Raw genomic sequence first — 6,000 nt, 5'->3', positions numbered from 1 at the left:
CTAGATCATCCCAGTCAGGGCTTTGTCAAGCTGGACCTTAAAAACCTGATGGAGATTCCACTGCCTCGCTAGGTAATCCGCTCCAGTGCTTCACCAACCTCTTGTGAGATGGTTTTTCCTAATATCCAACCTAAATTTCCTTTGCTGCAACTTGAGACCACTGCTCCTTGTTCTGTCATCTGTCACCACTGAGGACAATCTAGCTCCATCCACTTCATAACCCCCCTTCAGATAGTTAAAGGCTGTTATCAAATCCCCCCTCAGTCTTCTCTTCTGCAGACTAAATAAGCAGTTCTCTCAGCCTCTCCCTAGGAGTTGTGTGCCCCAGCACCCATACCATTTAAAATGTTCACTGATTGCCTCTATTCTATATGTCCACATCCTTACTGTAGTGGAAGGCCCAGAATTAGACAGAGTACTTCAGATGTGTCCTCACCAGTGCAGAATAGAGGGGAATCATTACTTTCTTCGAACTGCTAGCAATGCTTCTACTAATTCAGTCCATTATGTTGCTAGCGTTCTTGGCAATAAGGGCACACTGTTGGTCCATATTCAGCTTATTGTCCACTGTAACCCCCAGGTCCTTTTCTGTAGAGCTGCTGCTTAGCCCCAAGCCTGTTGCACTGCATGGGATTCTTCAATCCTAAGTGAAGGATTTTGCATTTGTCTTTGTTGAACCTCATGAGATTTCTTTTGGCCCAATCCTGCTATCTGTCTAGGTCACTCTGAATCCTAACCCTAGCCTCCAGTGTATCTACTACTCCCCACAACTTGGTGTCATCTGCAAACTTGCTGAGGGTGCACTCCATCCCATCTTCCAAATCATTAATGAAGATATTGAACAAAACCACCCCAGGACCAACCCCTGGGGCACTCCATTTGATACCAGCTGAGTCTTCAGACAAGCAAAATGATATTCACTGATCAGCCCTTGATGGGATGGCACTGCTGCCAGCTACACCTAGAAGCCATGGCTTTACAGAAATGAACTCTGTCATGGATGCTAGCTACATACATGAGCTACATACAGACTAGCTTAAATGCAAAACCAGAGATACCACAGAGGTGGGCACAAACCAAAACACCCCAGATCCAGACTCCCTTGAACTTGGCAGAAGGTCAGGTCTGCATCTGGATCCGACATCCATCTAGATTCAGCAGATTCACACCAGTACATCACAGCCAGATCCAAGGTTTGTGATGCAAGCCCATTCTTCCAGCACACTTGGACCAGACCTCTAATCCACATGAAGCTCCTAGGGCTAAATATTAGTACACTCCAGCAGAGAGTGGGAGGGAGTCATGCCCCCGTCTTAGCAATTATTATGTATTTTGCAGCAATATGCATTGGAAATAAAACACAATGTCAAGCTAAATTCAAGTGGCCTCTAGAAAGTACTGTCAGAGGCCACTTTGCTGACACCAGGTCAGTTCACAGTTCTTTGATCACAATAGAGTCTCTGCTGCCTTGCCAGACTGGTATTTTGTCAAGGACAAAGTAAGTTTATTAATATACACAGTGGGCATGTCTACACATACAAATAATCCGGAAGCAGTTTACTCTACAGTAAACTACTCTAGAGTAAACTCTCCCAGGAACTTGTCTACATATGCAGGGACATGGAAACAGAGTTGTGGCTCATGGCAGCACTCCTGCCCCTGCACTGGCCCCCTGCAGCGGCCAGGGGGAGCTCTAGGCTCCCCCTGGGTGCTAGCTCAGGGGCTGTCAAGGGGCAAAGGGCCAGTATACAGCCCCCAGGAGCTGTCTGCTGCTGGGGCAAGCTCTGCCACTAGAGCCTGGGCAGAGACAATGACACCCTGTCCCAGCAGCAGGAAGCTGCAAGCCCCTGCTTCACAATCGCGATTGTAGGCCAGGGATAGTATATTTTTACCTCCTAGCCCTAGCTCCATGGTCACAGAGACTAGGCTGGGAGATACTTACCTCCCAGCCCAAGCTCTGCAGTGGTGGAGCCCAAGCAGGAGATCCTTCTCTCCCAGCACCAGCTCTGAGGCCACAGGACTGGTGCTGGGAAATCTTATTGCCCAGCACCAGCTCTACAGTCACGGGGCCAGTGCTGAGAGAGAAGACTCTACCCAGTGTCAGACCTACGACTACAGAGCTAGCACTGGGAGCTCCCCACTTCCAAAACAGGGGGACATTGTCCCTGCCCAGGCTCCAGTGGTGGATCCTACCCTGGCAGCAGGCAACTTCCCAGGGGCAGGGAGCAATCTCTCACCCCCTGCAGCCTGGCTGACCAGTCAGCTCACAGTCAGGAGGATGTGCTCCCAGTCAGGAGTCTACACATGACCTACTCAGCTGTAGACCTACTCAGCTGTAACTAATGGAGAGTTAATTTGCTATTTGCATGTGCAGGTAGCAAATTTACTCCCAATTAGACCCAATCACTGTGCAGTAAGCATCTGCACATGTAGACGATGATGCTTACTGCACAGTAATTAGCTCTAATCTTAAGTAAAGTGTCTTGTGCAGATGCACCCAGCATCTCATTAATATGTACACACTGGATAATTAAAGATGTGCACTGCTTCTGTATTCCCTTTCCATTTTTTGGGAGTCGTATTTATCCACTGCATGTTCTTTTCAGTTTTTTCCCCATCCTGGCAGAAATTGTTACCATGTCAGAGGTACAGAGGTACAACATAAAGCCTATGCTGCTTAGACCATTGCTTTCATATTTCTAGTGTGGGAGTACAAGGAGGCAACCAGGATCAGACCCCCCTCAGTTTTGGTAGGTGCTGTGCAAAACTCCTGGAAAAACACAGGAGTGAGAAAAGAAGCGGTCTGAGAAAGAGAGGAATGTACTGATGAGAACATGAGATATGGACAGGCAAACCATGATGCCCAAGGCAGGAACCATTCCCTCCAAACTTCTCTCTCAAACTAGAGCCAAACCCCACCTAAACCTTTGCTAGGGTCTGTGATGCACTGGTCTCAGTAGGGGTCAGGGAACAGAGAAAGGTACTCATTTTGCCAAATGTAGAATCCCCCACAAATTCTAGATGCATAAGGAAATTCAAGAAGTTTGAGTTTCGCTTTGGCATGGGCTGCTGTTATGGGATTCTCTTTACTTTAATTGAATTTCCCTACTCATGCTGAGAGCAAGCGAAGAATGGCTTTCAAATAGAAATCATAGCCCATGCTCTCATTTAGTTAGAATGACACTGTTTTGAAAATTAAATTTCTTTTAAATAAAACAATGGCTTAAAGGGGACCCTACCTGGCTAAAAATAATGCATGTTTTAGAAGGCAGCACCATTGTTGCTAATAACACCTGGAACTACTATTGCTGGGGGAATTTTATAAATCCAATTCCTTTATCACTGTTTGCCCCCCCCTCCTCCCTTTCTTCTCAGTTTAATCAATGAAAATAGACTAGGCAGTTGATTCTAGTTAGTGCTTAGATGCCAGGGTAATAGGGTCTTATAAAATGAGAGAGAAATATATAAGGGAATATCCATGATGATAGATAGGGAGAAAGGGAAACTATTCATCTCAAAAGAAAAAGGGGGGTACATATCAAGACAGACAGGCTCTGCATCATGATACAGTAGATGGTAGATATTTTTCCTTCTGTCAGTTCCAGCCTTACGTTCTTCTATGCTAGCACACAACTGTCTTATCATCTGTTTATATATGGGGTCTCTTTCCAGGTGGGGGAAGGATCTTTCTTTGATCTTCATTTTTGTTTGAAAATTCATGATTGCTTCATTTACAAAACTCTGTGGGATGGGCCCAGCCTCATATCTTTGGGGTCATGGGGATAAACTGCTCATCAAAAAAAATCATAAACACTTTACATAATTTTAAAGTAATTATGTAATTTTTTTCTCAAGTCTAAATAGATTCAGTCCCTGCAAGACAACCTTAGCCATCTCCTTCCCAGGGCACAGAACAAGGTCCCACTGCAGCAACATACATTAGAGACTCCAGCCATCTTAGAATTTCTGGGGTCACCTTGCTTTACTGGGGTGGTATCCAACCCTGACTCTGGGACACCCACTAAGGGATCCTGCTTTTCTCTGATTTAAAAAAAAATCCCCAATTTTCAGCTGAAAAAAGTAAGCCCCAAATCCCCAAAAAGTAACCTCTCAAAAAAGTAACTCTAAATCCACATTTTTCCATGATTAAAATGAAGCACCACCAATATATAGTGGCGTTTCATTTTAATCATGGAAAAATGTGAGTTTGGGCTTACTTTTTTTAACGAAAAATTGGGGATTTTTTAAAATGAGAGCAAACCAGAATCCCTGCTCATGATGGCAGAATTAATTTGGGGATACATGGACTGGGACATTCCAAGGTGCTTAAGAGACCTAAGTCCCCCAAACCCACTGGATTTCAGTGGAAGTTATGCACCTAACTCAATTAAGCTCTTTTGAAAATCCCAGCCTCAGAGTATCACCATGCTGCAACATGCTGTTTTAATCCATTAGGATGTTCTCCTGAGGTGTTGTGAAATACAAATGTCACAGCCTCTCAAAGTCTCCCTTAAGGAAGTCTGCTTCTTGTCTCACCTGTAGCAGAAGCTTTCTTGGGAATGGGGAGCTCAGTGACCTGCTGACAGATCACCACATACGTTGTGGAATTAAGTACCAGCCCACTCTTCATTTTGATCTCCCCTAGAAGCCAATGAAAATGGGCATATATGTGACAAACTTACAGATATGGATCGTGGCTGTTACCTGATACTGGGGAAGTGACAGCAACATGGGTAGGGTAGGGTGTTCAGATTGCTACTGGTTGTATTTATTGGGCCCCCAGGCATATCTTTCTGGCCAGTGAGGAGAAAGAGGATGACCCTGTCTTGGGAACTCATTAGTGATGCCCTTTGGTGGCTGACAGCCGTCATTCAGCAACCTCTGCAATGGCAGGGAAGAGGGGACATCTCCATGTAGATTTCCTGGACACAATATCCTCTCCTAGACTAGAGCAAAGCTTGAGCCTTCAAGATTAACAGAGGCAGAAAGCCCATGTAAGTCCATTGGACCATGGTAAGTCAACCAAGCAGGCCCAGGCCTGCAGCATCCAGCACAGAGGCACAGCACAGGACTGGCAGGTGTGACCAGGCAATGCCCCACAGCACCTGCAGGCTCCAGGCAGGCTGCTAGGGGTGGGCTGTAGCTGGCCCCGGTGTCCAGGAACTGTCTGCAGCTGGTCCTGGGTTCTGATAGGCCTGGCAGGAGCCTGAAAGAGTCTGCAGGCCTGGATGGCATGATCCTGGCAACTGTGTGGTACTGTGGTGCCAGGGAGTGGTGCCGGGGTGCAGGCAAGCTGATGCAGCTAGCCTGTAGCCTGCCTAAGGGGACACAGGGCTCTGGAGTGGCTTCACGCTGCCTGCATGTGCTACAGGGCTCAAAATGCCCACAGGCTTTTAAGGGCCTGAGGCTGCGGCTGCCATACAGCCAGCCCAGCCCTGGGGCAGGAGAGCTTCTCAGCCCCAGAGCCTGAGGCTAGCCTTAGGCTGGCCCCTTAGTGGCAGGGCTGACAGGGAGCAGATTTGCTCCCGGTTGACATCTACGCATGTGTTACTACACAGCAACTACTCACAAGTAAATTTGTTACTTGCATTTGCTGCACAGTAATCATTTGCATGTATAGATGCATGCACTTACTGCGCAGTAAACTACGCTATTGCGCAGTCAAGCATCTCGTGAATACACACCCCCTGTTACCCTTTGCCAGGGGTAAATGAATCTGCAAGGTGCTGCAGGACAGAGGATAATCAGGAACAGCCATTCTTGTACAGGTTGAGGTTATGTGGACTGCCATGCTAGAGCCCTCCACTGCTCTTGCCACTGCTACAGACATAGGGCAGCAGAGTGGAGTAGGAGCTAAGGCAGTGGATTGGGATGGGACTCTTAGTCCTGGCTCTGCCACTCCTTTGCTGTGTAACCTTCAACCAGTGACTGGTTACCAGCCACTTCTCTCTGGGCCTCAGTTTTGCCAGCTCACTTGTAGAGCACTTTAGGATTGACACC

This window comes from Crocodylus porosus, unplaced genomic scaffold, assembly GCF_001723895.1.
Source record: "Crocodylus porosus isolate Cpor-Errol unplaced genomic scaffold, CroPor_comp1, whole genome shotgun sequence".
In the NCBI taxonomy this organism is placed as follows: domain Eukaryota; kingdom Metazoa; phylum Chordata; order Crocodylia; family Crocodylidae; genus Crocodylus; species Crocodylus porosus.
The sequence above is the reverse complement of the archived record's forward strand: the minus strand, read 5'-3'. Positions refer to the sequence as shown.